Source organism: Cupressus sempervirens, chromosome 3, assembly GCF_028749045.1.
Source record: "Cupressus sempervirens isolate cs-2001-9-10 chromosome 3, ASM2874904v1, whole genome shotgun sequence".
Taxonomy (NCBI): Eukaryota; Viridiplantae; Streptophyta; class Pinopsida; order Cupressales; family Cupressaceae; genus Cupressus; species Cupressus sempervirens.
In genome coordinates, this window is record NC_143120.1 from 328,007,591 (window position 1) to 328,032,938 (window position 25,348).

At 32.6% G+C, this 25,348-nt stretch overlaps 1 pseudogene; it reads left to right on the plus strand.

The window, feature by feature from the left end:
• Nucleotides 1–6,660: 6,660 nt before the first annotated feature.
• LOC149566319 (BAG family molecular chaperone regulator 1-like) overlaps nucleotides 6,661–25,348 on the plus strand; it is a 104,644-nt pseudogene continuing 85,956 nt past the window's right edge.

Sequence of the window (25,348 nt, forward strand, 5' to 3'; positions counted from 1 at the left end):
AATGAAAAAAAATTACTACTCTTAGTTAGGGTATGTAATCCTTTGATTTGACAATTTAAAATCAGTAGAGAAGATTTTGTTATGGTTAAAATCCTTTTCCATTTTTCAAGTAGTCTATTAACATTGAGTTATTTACAAAAAAAATGAGCCTACACATTGATTAGGAAAAATTATTAGCTGAGGCTTTTGAGTGCATTATTTCTCTCACTTCCATCACAATGCGAGGAAACTCATAATTTAAAACAGATACAACACAACTTAAATGTATTCCAAATCGATGAAGAGAAACTTCTGCTCCACCAATACCAGAAAATAGAGAAAGTACTCTGACGCCATCAGGATATAATGCTTTCAAGACTGATAAATGATATGCAACTGTATCTGTTTGGAATGAATTACCCAAACAACACAAGTGATCAGTCAGACAAGAAGTTCCATGAGTGTGATCTCTATCAAATTTTAATATAAGCTCTATCTCATGGAGCTTTAGAGGGATGAGGTCACCTGGGCCCACCCATACCAAATTCCACTCTTCACACTTTTGAAGTATATATTTTTGAGCACTATCTTGCAGTTGCCCTCGTGAATTCTGAATCATAACTCTTAGTTGATCAATAAGGATAGTGCCACATCATCTTGAGTCTATGAATTTTTTTTTTGTCGTCTGATCCCTTGAAGGCCAATACTTTTTTATTTGTGGAAGTGCTTCCTGAATAGTCATGCGGGGAGAGGTTATGCTTGAAATCGCTCTTCTATTAGAAGGTTATGCACATACCCTCTTGCTCTTCTAGAAGCTGAAAAGAACATTGAGTCCACCAACTCTGGTTCAACACTATTAAATTGTTCAAATATTGTCTTCCAAATATCCTTCGATGCAAAAGCATCATTCTCATAGTAGAAGAAAGGTGGCCCTTGCATGAATGCATTGATTTCCTTTGAACACTGGCCAATAGGTTTCTCAAGAACTCCAAAACCAATTAGTTCCTTGGGACACAAATTAGGGACTGCATCACATACTTCAAACATTGCTTGCTTGTCTTGCATACCCTCCATGTATTTTTCATACTTCAACAATTTCATTATCTATGTTACAATTTCAAACTTACACAATTTCATTCTTTATGTTACAATTCTTAAATATCAACTTTTTTTCAAACTATTGAATTTCATCTTGGATTAAATGTGTTTTTAATTGTATGATCATAAGTTCTTAATTATCAAATTTAGTTTATTAAAAAACTATATAATTTAATAATTTAAATTAATTGTACCATGGATGAATTTAATAATTTAAATTCATTTATCAACTTTTTTTCAAACTAGATTGAATTTCATAAGTGAAAATTAAAGTATGTGTTTAAAATTGTAAGATTATAAGTTCATAGTTATCATTTAGGTTAGTTTATTAAAAAACTATATATTTTAATGTTACTTTATTACATCTATGGTCATGTACTCTTAAAGTTTAAATTAATATGTTTTTTTAATATTATATTTTGTAAAAGTTCTCTAAAATAATGTATTGGCTTACCTAATTAACATATTTTTATCCACATAAAACTAATATTTATCTTTAGCGGGTTAGTACTTGATAATTTAAGAAATACATATCTTTCTAACTTCCTACTAATTGATAATTGATATACATGTACACACATGTCTCAAGATCATGTTCTATAGCTATAACACAAAAAAAACACATATGTACACATATACACGTCTCAAGAATAAACATCTACAGATCTAATATATATCTATGTATCTGAAATGCAAACTGTAAATCTCGAATAAATATACATATGTAACAAAATATAAAAAGTCATATATATGTACATGTGATGGTATCTAACTACTGAAATACTCAATAATCAAATAAATAGTGAAAGTACATGCATGTCATCAAGGAACTGAAATACACGTGTACATGTAAACTGGACCTCCAATATATATGCATCAAAAAATATATAAATCTGATCTACTACTAGAAGGACCCCTCAAGACGCATACGAATAGAATGACCCTTTGATTGAGTCTCCTGTACATCCTCTCGCCGAGGTGCATCAACCAAGCCCTGCAAATATATATACATATATACATACATGTGTTAGAGTTCTATCTTTAAAACATATATATACATACGTGCATCATGTACATGTACATTCAAATTAAATACAAATTTGCATATATATAGATATATATCTAGTTTTCAAAATATTTAAATAACTTTAAACAAACTATTTAAAACTCAAGTACCTGAGCACTACCAGGTGCCTCAATAGAATCATCTCTCTCATGTATATGATGCCCTGAACCAACAGTATGTGTAACCATGTGCTCAGTGACCTATGCCTACATGATTTATTACGAGTTAAAGATTAAATTAAATATCTACATATATATCTGAACTAAATTTTTCAATAAATAAACATATTCTTTAATTTCATATATATTTAAAATTAAAAATAAATTATATATGTACCTAGGTCTCTGGAGGTGGAGGATGATCAACAGACTCCATCATATCATCTACTGATGCACCTTAGCCTGAAACTCCATGTCCAACTACTAGTAAATCTAAGTGAAGTGGACTGTGTAACTGGCTGGGTACATTTGGTGTAGAATCAGTGCTTCCAGGTCCGAATAACAGGTCCATGTGTGATGAAATACCCAGGCTTGAACTAGTATCAATCTCAGACATGCCTCACAACTACTCACCAAAATCATCAAGGCCCCCAACTATGATATGGACATCTCCAACTCGTATGCTCGAGTCATCTATAGAGTGTCATGAGTCTAGTGCCGAATGCTATGAGCTATGCATAGGTGTCTCATCTATCACTGGTGTGGCACCCTGTGTCTGTGGAACTATGTTAGGGCTCTAATGTTTTCTAACAACATCCATCACCGCGTGTACTGGAATCCTCTATGTATCAAAAATATAGCTAATAAAGTGCAACATATCCTCCAAAAAATATAGTGCCATATCCATATGTGTCTGCTATCCTAAAAGACCATGAATATCGCTTGGCAGTGGTAGCCCAGTAGCTCTATATGCATCATCAGAGGAGGCACCTAAAGTGCTACTAGATGCCTATGAAGATGGTCAACCAAGTGGACGAGGACATCGACTAGTAAGATAACGATCAATAGAATCTAATGTGATACTAGCTGCCACAGATGCAATGTGCCCAATAGTGTCAATTGCTTCCCTCTAGGAAGCAATGATGACTCTATCTGCAATAGGCACATGTGTAGGAATCATAGGAGGCATCCTCGGTCCAAAAAATTGTCTAAGATCTACAGGTGGTAGATAATCTACACTACGGTACTGGTCACGATCTGTGATCTGACCATGCCCCTATCTGCAATAATTAGGAATATCCAAGTAGTTGACGTTGAGCCCTATACAGAACTCAGTGTACAACTGCTGTGCAAAATAAAGGGGTATTTGGTCATTATTAGGATAACGACCATATGCAATTAAAAATCATGGATAGATCATGCTAGCAATAATAGGGTCTCTCCATTGTGTGACTCTGTAGCCTCTCACCCTACCCTGTGTCCCCTCATAAACTAGAAAGAGCTCTCTCTAGGTGACGTCTTTGGGGGCTAATGATGCATCTCCTGAAACCTTAGCCCTAAGCTCCCTAGATATGGAAGCTACTATGGTAGGAGTAAATGAATGGTGACCTCTAAACCTAGCTGTCAAATCCTGTAAACTTCTACATATTGTAGTACATATATCTCTATAAAGACCATCATCAGAGGTCAATATAGAGTGCTACAGTCTAGCAACGTCCTGCTCTATAAATGCAAACAAAGCATCGATATCGATGCGTGGAGGTGGTGCAGCAGGACCTCCAGTAGGAGCTGCAGGTGCAGCCTGACCTAGAACATGAGCTGCACCAGGAGTCACGACAGGACCTACACCACCAGGAGCCACACCAAGAGCTAGAACATGAGCTGCACAATGAGCCCTATGTTGAGGTACACAACGAGCCCCACCAGAAGCTATAGCATGAGCCCCACCACGAGCTATACGAGGAGCCATATCAGGAACTACATCAGGAACTGCAACAGGAACCACATCAACCTATGCCGCAGTAGGAGCCGCAATAGGAACTACATTAGGTGTGAAACCATAAGCTGCATCAAGCATATCATGTGAAGCCATATCTGTAGAAATGTATGAAGAGCTAAACTGCCTGCTGTACACAATTTTTTATTTTTAACATTAAAAATTATACACATGTAATTAAACATACATCACACATCATGGACCTAGATAATTTGTAACACATCCAGAACTAGATTAATTTGCATATAAGTATAAGATAACTTTAAAGTTGAGAGTTTGGTTATGGTTAGAGTTAATTTGTTGTTCTAAGATTTTATTATACTTTGGGGGGTATTATTAGAGAATTCAATTAAAAGGTAATAAATTATTTATATTACTCTTAAATGATAATGTTTCGAGGTTTAGGTTTCAAGTTGGGTTACATATATATCATTTAAAACAAAGGTTATACTTCATGTATGTACATGTGTTTGAATGCATGTGCATGTATCTCAAATGTAATTTTTAACAATTTAGGATTAGGGTCAACTTATTTTAATTTTATATAAGTTAGGCTTCAATTAGGTTTTCAAATAGGGTTTTAGTGTAATTAGGCTCAATTTTAGGGTAAGATTTAAGACCTTATGACATTGTCAGGGTTTACACAAACTTACATAATTTCTAACATTAAATTTAGGGGTTAATATTAAGGTCCATGGTTAAGAATTTAGGAATAAGGGAACTTAGCATATGAAGTTTATGATTTGGTTCAAGATTATGATTTCAGGTATTTATTATCATTTATAATCTTGGGTTTAGAAATTAAATTTTAAGATCAAGGTTAGGGTTTGGATAATGGTTAGGGTTAGGGTTTGGTTAGGTTAGGGTTAGGGTTTGGATGTACATGTATGTTATATTCATACCTAGCTATGCAAATTAATCTACATTCTTATATATGTATAATTTAGGATCTCCCCTTAAGACATGTCATTGAATTATATAGTTAATTATATACTTCTAATTATTAAGACATTAAAAATAATAACATATGTACATTTAAACATGAATATTGAAAACATATGTATGCACATCTATATCTAACACATGAACATATTTACATGTACATTTATGAAATAAAATATACATTTTAATCTACATTCTTATGTATAATTTAGGATCTCCCCTTAAGACATGTGTTATTAAATATAGTTAATTACACTTAGTTATAAGATAAATTAAGATCAATAGTTAACATATACACAAATTATAAATATAAAAAATGTGAATTTATTATAAACATGTACATACATCTACTTTTAACCATGAACAAATATACATGTACATCTATGTTCAAAATAAAAAATTATACATTCTAATCTATATTTTTACATGTACAATATAAGATCTAGACCCTTAAGATATGTCATTTAATTAAACTTCTAAAATTAAGACATTAAAGTGAATTTGACATATATACATAAACATTAATATCGAAAACATACATGTCTACATTTAACATTAACACACACACACACACACATGTTTTTTAAATTTATTTTCTAAAATTTATATTATTATAAATTTTGTAATGTTTTTCTAATATTTTTAAAATATTTTTTCTAATGTTTTTCTAAATTTTATATTATTATAAATTTTATAATATTTTTCTAAATTTTTTAAAATTTGTTTTCTAAAATTTATATTATTATAAAATTTCTAACGTTTTTCTAATTTTTTTTCTAAATTTGTTTTCTAAAATTTATATTAAATTATATTTTTTCTAATATTTTTTCTAAATTTTATATTAAATTCTAAATTTTCTAATGTTTTTACAATGTTTTTTAAAAAAATTATTTTCTAAATTTTATATTAAATTCTAAATTTTCTAATATTTTTTCTAATGTTTTTCTAAATTTTTTTTTTAATATATTTTTAATATTTTTTCTAAATTTTATATTAAATTATAAATTCTCTAATATTTTTGTAATGTTTTTTCTAAACATAATGTTTTCTAAATTTTCCAATGTTTTTGTAATATTTTTTTCTAAATTTTCTAATTTTTTTAATAGTTTTCTTTAAATTTTCTAATTTAAAAAAAAAAAAATTTAAAATTTTTTTTTCTAAATTTTATATTAAATTATAAATTTTATAATATTTTTGTTATGTCTTTTTCTAAATTTTCTAATTTTTTAATTTTTTTTTCTAAATTTGTTTTCTAAATTTTATATTAAATAATAAATTCTCTAATGTTTTCGTAATGTTTTTTTCTAAATTTGTTTTCTCATATTTTTCCTAAATTTTATATTATTTTTGCTAATGTTTTTCTAAAATTGTTTCCTAATGTTTTCTATATAATATTTTTCTGTTTTCTAAATTAATATAAATAAACAATAAAAATATTAAATTAACATTTAGATATGCTTTCAAAACTATTAAAAACGTAAATAACATTCAAATATGCTTTAAAAACATTAAAAAAAATGTATTAAAAACATTAAAAAATATTTTGATAACATAAAAAAATACTTTAAAAATATTGAAAAACATTAAATTAATAATATTTTGACATACACGATGATGAGAATCAGAATGAAAGCGACAGGATGACAATGATGGAGGTAGCACAAATGACACATTCGCTCGAATGCTCTGAATGAATAGTAGTCACCGTGAAAATGAATTCGAAAAGTTTAAAAAGCGATTTTAATTGCTGGAAATGCATGTAGTATAGGTTTGCGTGAACACATGTTCGTGTGAACATGGCTTAACGGGTTCACACGAACATGTGTTGCTTGCATGTTCATGCGAACATGTGCCCGAGGTTTGCGTGAACGTATGGAGTTTGGAATTGCAAAAATTTTGAAACTTTTTAGAATTTGTTCGTCCCAGTAAAGTGGAGCCTATTATTGTGGGTTCACCCGCATGCATAAGAAACTAAAATCACTCATAACACTGAAACACAAAGATTTGGTGACCTAGAAACCTTCCAAATAGAATGTAAAATTGGGGTGGAGACGATACCCACAACTTTAGTACTATAGTACAAAGTTAGCCTGTTAAAGCTTACATTGACCAGTTCTAATGATCTACCTTGTTAGAAGCAATAAGGACTACTAGGTCCACCTTGTGAAAGGATTTACAAACATGCAATTAAGTATGCACTTGGTAAAGAGATTTACAAAAGACTATATTAGTTCTACCTTGTGAAAGGATTTGGCTAATCCACCTATTAGAATAAACAGTAGATGATCTCTAATTTGCAACTTGGCTTGCTAAATGAGATTCCTGTGTGCATTGATCACCTTTCAGTGATAGATATGTCTCTTCTACTCCTTATGCTATTATGGCCTTTACAACTCCCTCCTACTTTTCTCTAATGTAATTCACATTCACATCTTCATATTTTCACACATTACATACATCCATACATTGATGCAATGCACTACATATATATCAATCCAATTATACAAATTACAAAGTCGACCATCATACAAGTTACTACAAATGTTACAAAGTCAAACCGCATGAAGACATTCAGGTTTTGAAGATTGACTTAGTGAGGTTCTAATACTCGACATCCATTGTCAATACTTGGCATTGTCATGCACTCAGTAGACATAGAAGCTTGGTCCATAGTAATCACTTCTAAGTAGTCTTGAACTCTTCTGCATTGGTGACTTGATAGACATTGTGAAACTTATCATATAAAATGAGTCTCTTGATTTACATTGTATGACTTAGTAAACATTCTCACCTTGAGCTCGGTATAAATTGAGTCTCTTCATTAACACTAGGAAGCTAGGTTAACACTGGACCCTCATCACATATACTGTGAACTCGGTGAACACTACACTACTCAATAACCACTGATAAACTCGGCATCAACTAAAATGCATGGTTTACATTGCTGGTCTTCACATTAACTAAATCTGCTCAATAACCACTAGGATTTATCCAAAGGACTTAGTAGCGACTATAGAACTTAGTGACAACTAAATTACATGGAAAACACTATAAATTGTACACTGAGCTCAGTAGCTATACACAAACTGAATAAGTGTGTGCCACTAATAACAAACTTGATTGATATGTCAATAATCTCCCCCTTCGGCATTAGTGACAAAAATACTTATTAGCCAAAACTGAATACCTTATATCCATCACCATGTGGTACTGGCTTGGTAGAGTATACTATTTTTGGAATTTTTCAAAATTGATTTTGTAAGGTATAGACAACATTATTGCAAGTTCTCCCCCATATCATATTTCTCCTCATACTATGTGTATCTCTATGTGTCTCAGCCCCCCATAACATATGGATTTCTCCAATATATCTTTTCTCCCCCTTTTTTACATTAATGCAAAAGATTTATTCTATTTTATTTACATAGAAACACCAAAATGAGACAAAAATTCAGAATATACCTTAAGAATTATTGCCAAGGTTTTATCCCAATTCTCCTGGAAGACCTTACATTTATGAAGTGCAATTTGTACTTCTACTGACAATTCTATCATATGGTCTGCAATAGAGAAGTTATTGTCATGAATTAGAGTTTTTGAATATGCAATACGTTTTTGCAGGAAATCCATGTTGGGAAGGATCATGTTTTGTATGTCAATCAATGTGGATCTAATGCTTGCTTCTTCCCTTAACTATTCCACTTGCATTTTTGACAAGAAACTTATTTTCTTGAAGTATGCAGAGCTTGAATTGGGGTCAAGTTGCAGTGGTTGAGTACTAGCCTTAAGATCTTCATCTATTTTGGACAATTTGTCCTTTATTTCCTTTATAAAACTAGAAACATCACATAGCTTCCCAAAAAGTGATGACACATTTGAACATGATGTTTCTAAATTGCCCAAAATTGTAGAGAGTTCTACTTGATGAAGGTCAATTTGCTGAGCAATGTGCTCCAACACTTTATTGTTAAACTTCTTTTCAACCTTCTCCACTAGGTTATCTTGTCCATCAGTGTCTTCATTTAATTTTTGGACTGCTTCTTCTAGCTGATACAAAATAGGTTGAGAAGAATCAATCTCAATTCCTATAGCTTCTAGGTAAAAGCACAAACCTGTGTCAACTTTTATAAAGAAACGTGATATTAGAATGTGACAGTTCAATATTAATGACAAAAAAAATGGTATTTGTGCTTAAAATATGAACATGATGTAAACTGATGAAATGTGTAGACTTGGATGAATTTTAAGCCTATAATTTTTATAATTTTTTTGAGTAAGAATTTATTCATTTCATTTTATTTTGAAGTCCCTTTTTTAAGTATAAAAAATATAGGGTGTAGTTCCCGTCAAACGAGTACATGCAAATCATCTTTTTTTTTTTGTTTTGATTTGAAAATATCTTATAGATGACATGTATAGCTAGTGAACAAAAATAGAAATAATTATTTTTGATGTATATTTTCTTTGTTATAAGTACTTAAGTTCGACCTTATTAGAATCCAACAATTTTTTCCTCCTATCAAAACTTCCATATCAAATCTATACCTTCTTTAAAAAAAATCATATTCGTGAAGAAGATTCTCTCCTCTAGAGATAAATATATTTTCTAAATTTTTTTGATATGATTTACTATTTTTTTTCCTTTTTTGAGGGAACATCTTTTGGAATGTTGAACTATTGACTTATAATATTTTGAAATTATAACATATTATAACTAATCAAAACACTCAAAAATTTATATAATCATGATATTGAATCTAAGATCTATAAAAGGGTATTTTTAGTTTTTGAAAAAAAGAGAGTTTTGATAGACAAATGAGATTTGAACAAAATAGGTTTTGGTATCATAAACGGTGACACAAATTTGTGCTTTTACTCCTCTACCAAATTTTTTTTAGCATCTTCAATTATCTTATACTCTTTATCTCTCTCCTCTTTTAGCCTTTGCTATTTAACCTTTTTTTGGAGGAGTTCACAAAATGTTTGCATTTGATCTAGAGTAAGCTTGTAAATATCCCAATTGGGGATTATTATTTCCTCATCTAAATCAATGTCTTCCTTTATCTCCTTTCCTTTTCCCAAAAATTTTGTGCTCAGTTGAACCTTGGGCTCAACTATCCTTACACCTATTTCTTTTGTATCCAAAATATAAACAATAGTATAGATACTTGGGCTTGTAGTAAAAATTGATACTGTACTAACTGAAGGAATACTTATAGAAATACTTGAGTAACCCAAAATTGGTGTGCTCAAAATTGTAGAACCCAAAACTGCTATGCTTACAACTGAAGAAGCCAAAACTAGAGAAATCAAAAATGAAGTACTTAACTTGGTAGATGATGGAAGAATCTGCAACTTGGTAGATGAAGTGGAAGTCGCTTCTGTCAATGATGTGATGAGTTGAGTAGGAACAAAGAGTGATTGGACTATATTTGATATATCACTAGTGGTCACAAACAAACTTGTTGATGCTATCTCCAAACTTGACACTGGCTTGCTTAGAGAGTGAGGAAGTGAGGCAATGACTATTGCAGCTATCTTGACTGGGTCAGTCTCCTCATCATCTTGTTTTTTTTTCTAACAACATGCTCAATGTCCTTGATCAAAACTAGACAAGTATTCAACTTTAGAGTCAATTTTTATTCATTTTTCTTCAATGACTCTTTTACCTTAGCATCTGATATGCTCAGTAACAACTGCCTCAGGGTTTGTCCATATATGTCCTTAATTGTTTGTATAGAAAAATCCCATCTTGGCTTTATCTTTTCCAATAATTCATTGGGAACTTGTGGAGTGAGATGATCTGGTGACTATTTCCACTTACCCATTTTATTCAACACCAGGTCTTCAAGTTGCTTCTGCTCCTTAGTTTTCCTAATCTTATATTTTAATGATTTAAAATTAATTATGCCTACTCCTTCTTCCAATTGCTTTAACCTATGCTACAAGGTGGGTGGAGGTTTTCTAAATATGATGTCTCCTTCTTTGTCATCTTTCTTTCTTGACCTCATGGTGAATATCGTAGTTGATGGTTTTGCTGGCTTGGTGATGATCACCTTGCCTTTCTTCTTTAGTGGATCTTCTTCCTCAGACTCTTCCTCATCCTTTGCTTCTTCACCTTTCTCATCCTCACCTTTTCCCTCAATTAACAAAAGGGGTGAACTTTATTTTATTTTTGCAATCCTTGTTTTCCCTTTGTTGACTGCCTAAGGGATCTTTATTTCAAGTTCAATCTTGTCCTTTGCTTCATCATACATTCCAAAGTATTTGGCCTTAAGTTCAACTAGTTTATTGATAAGAGCTTCAATGATATCCTTTTCTTCATCAATGTTGACCTCATACCCAAGAGGTTTTACCCACACAATTTCAAGCTTAACTACTTGAATATACACCTTATCACTATCCACCATGAAAAATATATCATCTTTGTTGTCCTCAACTAGCTTCTTGGGGATTCTTAATATATTGTTCATTTTCTCCTTAAATACATCAAAGTAGTTATCTATAATACTATTGTAGTTCTCACCCATATTGGCAATCTACTCATTGATTTGATAGAGCATAGGCACATCTTTTCTCCATACTATAGTGCCTTTAGAAGGAAATAATTTTTGTACATAAAAGAATAGGAAATTCAACAAGGAACCAAACTTACATGGATTGTTCTTCGAAGTTCTTATGCTTTCCATGTTCTTATTTTACTATCTCTATAATAGCTCGGCAAGGTCATATGATAGATTGTTCTTAACCACCATGTAAGCTAAGTCCATGGCTTCACATGACACACTATTCAACCTACTAAAAGTGTATATCTTGTCTTGAATGACATGAATACCAAACTTCAATTCTGCAATAATGACACTACTAATTTCCATTTCTCTACCATCCAGCTAGGATTTTCTTTTGCACTTCTACCCAACCTAGGGTTTTTTTTATTTTGGCTTTAGGTAGCATAGGGAGGCCAGTGATTCAATGAATCATCTTCTTGGTCATCAAAATTGGTTGTTCTAGCCATAGTTGCCCATTATGCACTCAACTAAGAATAAACCTAATCCATTTGATTTGAAATTCTTGGGGCCTGTGAGGGATGTGTGTCAACCCTTTGGTTTCTAGATGTTGAGGCTTGGGTTTTAGGACTCCATTCAAACATAACTGACCTAGGGAATCATCCATTTCTAGTGTACCAATCTCTTGAATAACACATTTGAAATGAGTGCAAATATAATTTATAAGAAGTACCTTGGGAGGAATTTGGGATTCTGCACCACTTGGATCTAGGGTTTTAGCAATCACAAGAGTGAGCTTGAAATATGGCACCTTCCACTCAACTCCACAAACCAACATGTTAGATCCTCACTTAACCTTGCTGCTACTAGATGCCATTTTCACTTGGTAAGGTTTGAGAGAATTCAAAAAACTTTCACTAAAAACTCGCTGAAATTGCTTTGATCACACTAAAAAAAACTCTTTGCAATAGCACTCAAATTTTCATGGTAAGAAATGATTTTGATTCCATGGCTTTTGTTGAAATTTTGCCATTAATTCTTGATATGAAAGTAGATATGTTGACAGACTATTATCCACTACTTGGCATTGAACACTCGGTAAAGTCTTCATGACTTGGTAACCATATGAATCTTTATTACCTTGACCTCGCTTGGTAGAGTCTATGGACTGGCCTCACTTGGTAGAGAAGTAACTTGGTAGTAACTAATATCGATCTCACTTAGTGATCCATTTGTATCTTGAATATAGATTTGGATCTTTGCCACCTTTCAATTGGAATTGTTTTGGATGTCCTCTTTGATAGCTTAGTTCCAGTTCTTCCTTGAGAAATTAATTAGAAATGGTAGAGTCACCCATTTCTTGACTGACTTGACCATCATTGCTTGGATTTGTATCCTCGGTAGACTTAGTAACCCATTGTTGTCTCATCCATTTTCAAATGTTATCAGCTTTTGCCTTCTTCTCATCTTCAATTCTACCAGTATTCATGTAGTTCTTGGTAAGATGACCAAGTTCTTTACAAATGAAACATCTTTTGGTAGAATCTCTTTTCCTCATATATATGGTGTTTAACACAATTCATACCAATGTGTCCAAATTCTCCACAGTAATGAAATTTGCACCAAGTGTTGTAGTCCCAGCCAAATATTTCTTTCACAATTTTTTCTATTGGATTCAATACCTTGGTTTTGTATTCTGATGACTTGTGTCCATGATTCTTGCATCTATGACATTTTCCTTCAAATCTTGGTTTCTCTTTGCATTCATTAGCCTTATGAACATGCTGGTTGCAATTATAGCATTTTCCATTACTCCAGCCCTTGTTTGATGTATGACCTATCTTACCACAATAATTACAAGTAGAACTTTGGTTCTTTTGAGCTCCTTTCTTAGATGAGTCTCCTTCTTCTATATATCCAATTATTGCTTTTCCTTTTTTCCTATAGAGTTTTTGCTCATTCAATTTATTTATGTCTACTTGAGATTTCATCATTCTTTCATTGATTTGCTTCTCAGAGTTTAGATCATTCCTCAGTATTTCATTGATTTGTCTTTTAGATTTCAAATCATTGTTCATTCTTTCATTGATTTGCCTTTCAGAATTTAGATCATTCCTCATTCTTTCATTTTCAAATATTAGACTCATGATTTCTTCATTTTCATTGGAGAGATGATCAATAAGGTCTGCTTGCTGAAGGGATTGATTTTGGATTTCATTGTTCCTTCAATCCATCTCTTCTTTTATCTTGTTTCTCTGTTTCAAGATTTCACATAACCTTACTGATTGAATTTCTTGTTCTCTTCTTAGCTTTCTTACTTCTTCTTATAGGGAACCATTCTTTTCTAGGAGTACTTTGATTACTTCATTGGCTTTATCTAAATTGCTTGAATGAAGGTCTTTAATTATTTCTTCAATGTAGAGTTGATCATTCATTTGAATTGCAAGTTCTTTTCTTCTTTTCAAGGATTGAGAGAGTTGCTCCTTTGCTTTCTTGAGTTGGGAAATGGCCATTTTTAAATCCAACTTTTCATTGTCAATGGATTTTTTAAGTCTAAATATCTCCACGGCCTTGATCTTTGCTCAAGTTTTTAAGCTTTCTCCTAAGAACCAAATAAGCTTTGATACCAATTGTTGGAAATATTCAAGACCAAGCTAAGTTACTAAGAGGGAAGGGGTGAATCAATTTCTTCTAAAACTTCAACAATTTCAACCTTTAATCCAACCATTCAATTAGAATTTAATCCATCATATAAATTCTAATATAATTGCATGAATAAGAAACTAAAAGCATTCATAACACTAAAACACAAAGATTTGGTGACCCATAAACCTTCCAAATAGAAACTAAAACTGGGGTGGGGATGATACTCGCAACTTTAGTACCGTAGTATAAAATAAGCCTGTTAAAGCTTACATTGACCACTTCTAATGATCTTCCTTATTAGGAGCAATAAGGACTACTAGGTCCACCTTGTGAAATGATTTACAAACACACAATTAAGTATGCACTCAATAATGAGATTTGCAAAAGACTGTTAGATCTACCTTGTGAAAGAATTTGGTTGATCCACCTATTAGGATAAAATAGTAGATAATCTTTGATTTGAAACTTGGCTTGTTGAATGAGATTCCTTTGTGTGTTGATCATCTTTCAATGATAGATATGTCTTTGCTGCTCCTTATGCTATTATGGCCTTTACAATTCACTCCTTCTGCTTTTCATTGATGTAATTCACATTCAAATCTTCATACTTTCACACATTACATACATCCATACATTGATAAAATGCATTACATATATATCAATCCAATTATACAAATGTTACAAAGTCAGCCCACATGAAAACATTCAGGTTCTAAAGACTGACTCAGTGAGGTTCTAATACTTGAGATCCCTTATGAATACTTGGCATCTTCATGCACTTGGTAGACATAGAAGCTCAGTCCATACTAATCCTTTCTAAGTAGTCTTGAACTTAGTCTACACTGATGACTCAGTAGACATTGTGAAACTCATCATATAAACTGAGTCTCTTGATTTACATTGTATGACTTGGTAAACATTCTCACCTCGAGCTCAGTATAAAATGAGTCTCTTCATTAACACTGGGAAGCTAGGTTGACACTCAACTCTCATCACATATACTATAAACTCGATGACCATTGCATTGGTCAATAACCACTAATAAAATTGGAATCAATTGAAATGTACAATTTACACTGCTAGTCTTCACATTAACTGAATATGCTTGGTAAGTACTAGGATTTGTCCAAAGGACTCAGTAGCAACTATAGAACTTCATGACAACTGAATTACATGGAAAACACTATAAATTGTGCACTAAGCTCAATAGCTATATAAAAACTGAATAATTGTGTTTCACTAGTAACAAACTTGACTAATATGTCAACTTCTATCTTGTAACATCGTATCACTTTCCATTTACCATAAAACACTTATGATGACACGATATGGGATGATCATAAGATTGCACACTATCTTAAAAAACACTAGTGACACTATGATATATGCAATATCATAAGATTGAGAGACTCAACATTAACCTTTACAACCCCCAACTAGCCTTTACTTCGTAACATCAAAAGAGGGAAAACCACTTTAAAATACTCAAGGGCATGACTTTTCAACAACTAATGACATGATTTCTTTTTATTTATTGACTTTTCCAACTAGATAAATAGCTATTAAGATAGCACCTGGACCATTCATGTGATAGATCAATGATGCATATTTTCTTTCCTTTATGTTTTAGTGTATTTGAGGATTTTAACTTGGTTTTCTACTGAAACAACTAGTTACTCTACATTCTTAGCTCGATCACCTATGATATCTTCCATTGAAATGCAAACCACTATAGATATTTTTCCTTGAAATCCTTCTAATGATGAATCATTAGAGTTTACAGACCTTCTTCTCATCAAGGAGACACTTATAACTAGCCCACCAAACCCTAAATCACCTAGCCCTTGCCTAGTGAAATGCTTACATAATTTCTTGCATAGGTTAGCTTGAAAGATGATGATGAGAAGAGAAGTCATCCTAGAGACATTCTAGACATAAACTCAACATTGACACATTAACTTGACTTCAACCTAAAGCAAAAAATGTGATGAACTAAAAATTGGAAAACAACTGGCTCTGTCTAGGGATTTAAGCATGTCAATGCTTACAAGAATCTTAGCAATCTCTAGTTCTACAAAATAAGGTGACAGCTTGGCAAAAAAAGAACAAACTAATCTAGGAAAAAAAAAGCAACTAACTAAGAAAGTGAGCAACTAAACTAAAGAAAATTGCATGGAAGAAGACCCTATCTAACTAGCTACCATGCAGGGGTTACTTGATTTCAAATTTGCATTTGATACAACTTCAAATCTTGCCCATTATAAGAACCAAATTTGAAGGATCATAAAGGAGAAGACCTAGAGTTAAAATTTGCAGAGATCATGGATCTTGAAGTTGTAATCATCTTGTTGGTGTAGGAGCACTCACATAAAGTAATTACATCAATTTTTATGCACAAGCCAACTTGAGAAATTTATCCCAATTTCATCATTAGGATAAGATCTTTTCTTGGGATTTGTTTAGACCATTGTGGGGTCATTCTTCCCTTTTCTATATTGATCTAGAATTTTCTATATTCTAATAATCTAGAATGTTCCATATACTATCCTAGCAAGTATAAATAGAGTTTTAGGTTTAGGTTTAGATCAAGTTTTTGGATAGAAAGATACGGGAAGAAGAAATCTATAGGAAAGAAAGTGTATGTATTGTTCTTTTGATAAATCAATTAGAAGAAATTTATTATCTATCTCTTGCTAGTGCTGGTTCCTTTTGTTTTTGCTTCCATTAAATTTGATCTTTGCATCATTTTTGGTATCAGAGCTTGGAGAAAGCTCCTGAGGCAATTAGATTTTATTTATGGATTTGAGTCAGAAGTTGAAACATCAAACATGGTCACCAATGATGAACTGGCAAAGAAGATGCAAGAATAGGAGAAAATCAATAAGTGGTTATTAGATGAATTTGAGAAGATGAAGGGCTAGATGGAAAAGGGAGAAAAGGTTCCTCAGAGAAAAAGGAAGAAGGGGAAGAAGAGGATACCCTTGAGTAGGAGGTGGTTAAATTACTTGTAGACTAGAGATATTTCATAGAAGCCCTTGAAAGAGTTGGCAAGAAGGATGCCAAAGGTGACCTGCCCATCTTCTTGGGAAAGATGGATGCTGATGCTATTGTAGATTAGATAGAAGCCTTGAACAACCATTTTGAATGTGAAAATATAGCAAAGGACAAGGTAAAAATTTCCAAGTTAAAGTTGAAGGGACCAAGCCTCACTTGGTGGAATTTCACTCAAAGAGAAAGGGTCAAAGAAGGTAAGAACATGATAACTTCATGGAAAAGGATGTGTGCCAAGGTGAGAGAAACATACTTACCTGAAGATTATGAAATCCAACCTCATCGAAGGAGATCAAGTTTAAGAAAAAAGGAATAGATGTCACTGCCTATACTGAAGAATTTCAAAAATTAAGCTTGAGAGAAAAGCAGAGGGAATGTGAAAGTGTAAAAGTTGCTAGATATCTCAATGGATTGAGGTTGAACATTCAAGAAGAACTTAATTTATTATGTCTTGATATAGTACATAAATGTTATCAACTAGCATTGAAGGTGGAAGCCATATTGAAAAGAAGGCAAGAACAAAATAGTAGAAGAAGAGGAAGAAATCAAAGGGGAAGAGGAAATTTCCAAGGAAGAGGAAAAAACCATGAAGATCATAAGGAGATAAAGCAAGAAACCAGTCAAAGTGAAGGAAATTTTAGAGGTAACTTCAGAGGTAGAAGAGGCAATTCAAGAGGTTGATTTGGTGGTAGAAGGACAAGTCCAATTGTTTGTTTCAATTGCAATAAGGAGGGAGATTATGCATCTAGGTGTTCAGATAGAGCAAGTTCAAGTTCACAAGGTGAAAGAAGAACACATTTGGTACAAGATGATGAATACCATGAGAAGGAGATGACTGACTCAGATAGTGTACTTGAAAGAGGAGAAAGTTTAATAATGAGAAGAACACTTTTGAAAGTGCCTACTACCATTGAACCACCACAAAGGAAAACTATCTTTAGGACTGCTTGCAAATCTAGAGGTAAGGTGTGTAAAGTCATTATTGACTCAGGATCTACTAAAAATTTAGTTTCTCTTAAGATGGTTGAGAAGTTAAAACTTAGGAGAATACCTCATCCTTTTCCTTATAAGGTTTCATGGCTAACAAAGGGTCAAAAAACTCTTGTAAATGAGCAATCATGGGTTGATTTTTAGATTGGACAGTATAAGGAAAAAAATTTGTGTGATATGGTTGACATGGATGCATGCCACGTATTATTTTCTAGGCCTTGGCAGTATGATTTACAAGCACAACATGATGGAAAACTCAATATATACAACATCAAGAAGGATGGAAAGGTGATTAGATTGATTCCATTTGCTCATCATGAAGAAGTGGAAGAAAATAAAGAGAGGGAAGCCAAAATTATGATGGTTGATAAAAAGGAATTCTTACGGGACATGAAGGATGAACCTAAACCTTGTTTTCTTTTGCTACCTAACCCACAACCATAAGAACCCATTGGAAATGATAGAAAGGAGGCTGAAAAAAATAATACAATTCTTAATGAAGTGAAATAACTTTTGGATAAGTATGAAGGTTTGATTTTTGAAGGTATGCCAAAGTCTTTACCACCCATACAAGACATTAGTCATTGTATTGATTTCATTCCTAGAGCTACTTTACCCAATAAGGCTACATATAAGATGACACCTCAACAAATTGAGGAGATTGCTAGACAAGTAAATGAGTTACTCAATTCTGGCTTGATTATGAAAAGCTTAAGCCCATGTGCTATAGCTACTATTTTGGCACCCAAGAAGGAAGGAACCTAGAGGTTGTGCATTGATTCTAGATCCATTAATAAGATTAAAATTAGATATAGGTTTCCAATGCCAAGAATTGAAGATTTGCTTGATTATTTGGGAGGTGCAAAGCATTTCTCCAAGATTGACTTAAAAAGTGGGTACCATCAAATAGAGATAAGAGCTGGAGATGAGTGGAAGAAAACATTCAAAACCAATGATGGATTATATGAATGAAAGGTAATGCCATTTGGACTCTCTAATGCTCCTAGTACCTTCATGATACTTATGAATGAAATACTCAAAGATTTCAATGGCAAGTTCATCATAGTATATTTAGATGACATATTAATTTTTAGAAAGACAAAGGAATAACACCTAGAGCACATTGACATGGATTTGAGAAGACTTTATGAGGAGAAATTGGTAATAAATTTGGAAAAGTGTTTGTTCATGCAAGAGGAGCTGACATATCTTGGTTCTGTGATCTTCCAAGGTAGCTTGAAGATGGATAAAGATAAGATAAGTATTATACTATCCTAGCCACCCCAAAAAATAGTTGGAGATGTTAGAAGCTTTCATGGTCTTGCTACATTTTATAGGAAATTCATAAGAAACTTTAGTCATATATGTGCTCCTATGTTAGAAACTATTAAAGGAGGAAGTGTAAGTTTGCATGGAGTCAATCAGCAAATGAAGATTTTGAATTGGTTAAGAAAAAGGTTATTGAGCAGCCAATTCTTTCTTTACCTGATTTTTAACAAAGTTTTCCAAGTAGAATTTGATACTAGCAAGGTTGCTATAGGGGTATTTCTTATTCAAGAAGGAAAACCAATGGCTTTGTCAAGTGAAAAGCTCAATGAAGCCAAGCAGAAATACTCTTCATATGACCTAGAAATGCAGATTGGTTCAAGCTCTCAAAAGGTGGAGACATTACTTGTTGTCAAAGGAGTTTTTTGTGTATACTGATAACCAAGCACTCAGTTTTTTGAATAGCCAAGAAAAACTAAATCATAGGCACATGAAATGGATGGAGTATTTATAGGCCTATACCTTCACCATCAAGCATAAGAAGGGCATATCAAATAAGGTTGCTGATGCTCTTAGTAGAGGGAATCTGATTGTCTCCCAGATACAACTAGAAAGTGTGGGAATTGAAGGACTCAAGGACTTGTATGTAGCAGCTCTAGATTTTGGTGACATCTACAAGGTATGTATGGAGTTTGGTGAGAGATACCATGCTGATTTTCCTAATTTTTTGATACAAGATAGACTTCTTTTCAAAGGAGGACAACAATGTGTACCCAGGTGCTCTATGAGGACAAACATTATCAAAGAGAAGCATAGTGGAACAATGGGTGGACATTTTGGTTTGGATAAAAACGTAGAATTGGTTAGGAGGTATTATTATTGGCCTAAACTTCAGACAAATGTTAGAAACTTTGTGGAAACTATGTTGCATAAAATTGTAACCAAGATTATGCAAACCTCAAACTATGAACATAACAATGGAGAGTATTGTTCGGTGTGCTCTTAGGAACACAACAATAGATGAATCTCTTGGATGTGTGTATGCAAATGGAATATGTACCTAGACTAGATGATGTGTGAAATCAAAATGACAGAATGATGATGCAATAATAAGAAGTTCTAATGGACTTCGAATGACTCCTAACCCAGCCGAGGTTCTCCTCGTGTGGAAAGCTTGAGACAAGATGTCTATTTAAAGTGGATGAAGGAAGCATCTAGAATGTGCTTAGAAACCACTAAGAGATAAGGATAGGGATTGACAACTAAGCACAGGACATAAGGATAAGAATTGACAACTAAGCACCCTATCTCACATTCTAGATAGATGGATAAGACTAATGAGATGGCATATGTGTGTAGAAGGTTCCTATGGTGTAGACAACATGTGCTTAAAAGATGTGATGACAACTCACATGAATGCACATACTTCTAGGTGGTTTGAATAAAGATTAAATTAAATGAAATTTAATTTAATCAAGGTCTAGAAGAATTAATGGAAATATGGAGGATTTTAAATAAATAAAATTTATTTAAAAAAGAATACGTGGAGAATCATGTGTTAATTAAATTAACACATTAGAGCTAGAAAGTATTTAAATTAAATTTAAATACTTAGGCAAAAATGAACCTATTTAATTAAAATAATTTAATTAAATAAGTAGAGGAATGTGACTATTATTAATTAGATTAATATAGTCATTCAGGACAATTTTTAGTGTATACAGAAACAGGTATGATTTGTCAAAGAGCCAAAGGAAGGACTACAAATGCTAGACTTTATCAACCTTTGTCAATACTATCTAGACCCTGGGAAAGCATAATGATGGATTTTTTAATAGGTTTTCCATGGACAAAAAAGGGGCATGATAGTGTATTTGTTGTAGTAGATAGGTTCAAAAAAATGGCTCACTTCTTACCATGTAAGTCAACCTATGATGCTTCTCATATAGCAGATCTATTTTTCAAGGAAGTCATAAGGATTCACGGGCTACCTCTCAACATAGTTTCAAATAGGGATGTGAAGTTTGTAGGACACTTTTGGAGAACTTTATGGAGGAAACTTGGAACCAATTTATCATTTTCATCAACCTACCACCCTCAAACTAATGGCCAAATAGAAGTAGTTAATAGAACATTGGGCAATTTTTTAGGAACACTCACAAAACAACATGAAGAAAAATGGGATGTAATCGTACCCCAAGCTGAATTTGCATATAATGACTCCATCAATAGAAGTATAGGAAAGTCACCATTTCAAGTGGTTTATGGAATTCATCCTAGAGGGAATTTTTGAGTTAAGAGACATGAGTTCACAACAACAAGTTAGTGCCCAAGGAGAAGAATTTTCTACAGCCATAAAAGAAATCCATGATGAAGTCAAACCACAACTCTAATGAATGTCTGACAAGTATAAGAAGCATGTAGATCAGCAATGGAGACACTTAGAATTTGAAGTGGGAGATTTAGTATGGGAAAATCTCAAGAAAGAGAGGCTACCAAAAATTAAATCTACCAAGCTTATGTTGAGAAAACTAGGTCCCTATCAAATATTGAAGAATTTTGGAACCAATGCTTATGAGATTCAATTGCCACCTAAGATTGGTATTTCTCCCATCTTCAACATAGAAAACCTCACACCCTTCAAAGCAACCACTTTAGAAATTGATATAGGATAGATTGTTGATACATAAGACATTCAACATCTACCATTTAAGAAGACACCATAGCTAGAAAGGATACTTGACACCAAATTCATAAAGCAAAAAAGAGGAAAGGAGTCCAAGCAGTATTTGGTAAAACTTAGAGGTTATTTGGATGTAGATGCTATGTGGATGACCGAACAAGATATCAAAAAGTAGGGTACCACTCTACAAGAGTTCATCTCAAGTGGGCTTGAGATAAAATTTCTTGGGGAGTATGGTGCAGGAGCACCCACATAAAGTATTTAGATCAAGTTTTATGCACGAGCCAACTTGAGAAATTTATCTCAATTTTGTCATTTAGATAAGATCTTTTCTTGGGATTTTTTTAAACCATTGTGGGGTCATTCTTCCCTATTCTATATTGATCTAGAATTTTCTATATTGTAATAATCTAGAATGTTCTATATACTATCCTAGCAAGTATAAATAGAGTTTTAGGTTTAGGTTTAGATCAAGTATTTGGATAGAAAGTTATTGGAAGAAGAAATCTGTATGAAAGCAAGTGTATGTATTGTTCATTTGATAAATCAATTAGAAGAATTTTATTATCTATCTCTTGCTGGTGTTGGTTCCTTTTGTTTTTGCTTTCATTGAATTTGATATCTCCATCACTTGTACTAGTCATAATCCATGAGGCCTATAGATCAACATGTTTGCTGATAATTTGGTGAATCAATAAAGATATTATTGTTCAAATTCTCTCCTTGCTGTTGTCCTCTATTATTTTCTTCAAAATATGTTAACTCTATAGGGTGTTTGGATGGTTAGGCATACCTTTGGCACTAATTTTCCTAACCATATCTACATCAAAAAAATATAAGTTCCAAGAATACCAAACATAGTGCTTTTTCATTTCTTCTCTCATCTTTCAAATCCTCTTCATCAATCAAATCTAAAACTCTCAAGAAAAATTGCTACTCCCCCATTGATAAACTTCTGCCTTATTTTGAATACTTATCTTTCTCATGTATTCTATAATTAATTCTCCCCACTCACTTTCTTGCATTCATAGAAGATGTTTTTAATGCACTCTATCTACCCATTGACATCAATAAAAAAGGCATCATTATGTCAATTAGCTACTCAAATGTATTCAACTAGCTCAAGTTTCCAAAGACATTGTTCAATACTATCTACCAAGAGTCCTTGACTATTTTCAATCATAGATAATCCCCTATAGAGGAAGCATCAACATTTAGTCTAGATAAACAATAGTACTCTATACCACTGACTTGATGTAATCTTTGCATATTATGTTCTGAAGTAGGGAGGGGAATAACCCCAAACATACCTCACAAATAGTCAAATGTATCCTTAGGAAAATTCTTTGTAAATATATCTGCAATCTTCTCCTTTGTATTAACATACTCTAATATGATTTCTTTCTCTTCAACTTTCTCTCTTAGAACATGATACTTAATCAATGTGTGCTTTGTCTCAGAATGCAATACGTGATTTGTAGACATACTCAGTATACTTGTGTTATCACAGTGTATGATAAAAGGTTCTAAAAAATCTATTCTGATATGCTTCAACATCTATTTCATCCACATGATCTAATTGCAATTATTTTATGTTGATACATACTTTGCTTCTGTTGTACTTTGTAAAATACAATATTGTTTCTTCATTAGCCAAGAAACCAATCTTCCTCTAAGGAAAACTACTCCACCACTTATACTTTGTCTATCATCCATGCTACCTGCCTAGTCCACATTAGTTTATGCACATAGAGTAAAGTTATTTGATCTTACATACAATAACCCAAAATCATGTGTACCCTTCAAATATTTGAACATCCCTCTTTGCAGTTGCATAGTGTGGTTCCTTATGAGTCACTTGAAATATTGCTACTATACCAACTACATTTTCTATATCTAGTCTTGTATGAGTTAGATATTGCAAACCTTCAATCATGGATATGTACTTCTTCTACTCAACTATAGGTATCTCACATTTTCTAGATAACTTGTGACTAGTTATCCTAGGTGTACCAATGGGTATACAACTTTCCACACCAAAACTCTTCAATAAGTGTTTCTAATACTTAGTCTATAATAGGAAAATACTATCACTATTCTATACAATCTATAAATCCAAGAAATATTTCATCTCACCAATCATTCTCATCACAAATTCATTCTTCATTTCATCATAAATTCGCTTCATTATCACCTCCAAAGATTATATCATCCACAAATATCACAATAATCAACAAGCCATTCTCAATTTCTTTAAATATAAGTTTCTATCTATAGTATTTTTAGTAAATCCCAAATGTTCCAAATACTTATCCAATCTCTTATACCAAGTTCTAGGTGCTTTCTTTAGTCCATACAATATTTTCTTTAACTTGCATATCGTATCTACTTCTTCTATCAAAGGAAATCCTTCAAGATACTCAATGTAGAATTGTTCTATTAGAAATATCTAGAATAACTAAGAGTGGTGGGGGGGGAGGAGGGTGAATCAATTACTCAAGGTCCTTAAGAACCATTTGAACATTTAAACATAAAACTCTTACTATTCTACTTATCCTAGTCTCTTCTATTACTCGATCTCTATTGTAAACAAAATTTACTATTCCAAATATAACATTCTTTTCTAAATATAAAATGTAAGACATATCAAGCATTCAACATAGATTTGAAACTAGGATTTTTACATGAAAACCTAATTTGGGAAAAATCACCAGCAACATACCACCAATATCCAATCTTTCAAAGTGACCTTTGTTGGGAGTCAATCTTGTTAAAGGTTACAATACACATTGTTAAATATGACCTGGTTAGAGGATTTTAATCACCTTGTTAGGAGTGGCCTTGTCAAAAGGCTTTGATCATTCCATGTAGAATGTCATCTTGTGAAAGATTTTACAGACTATTAAGTCCTTCAAATGACTATTAGGTCAACCTCTATTAAAAGGATTTCAATACAAACTATTTAAAATGATTAGAAAGAAAACATTAGGTGTTGATCTACGTTATTACAACTCAATTTGCAAGTTCAGATCTCTATTTGATCTAGGTGTTGATTGACTGATAAGATCTCCACTATCATTTCTATCCTTTTTTTACTCAACAACCCTTCAAGCAATCAATCTTCCTCCTTCAACATCAATTAGGCCTTCTTGCTCAGATTTCACTTATCACTATTAGCAACATCTA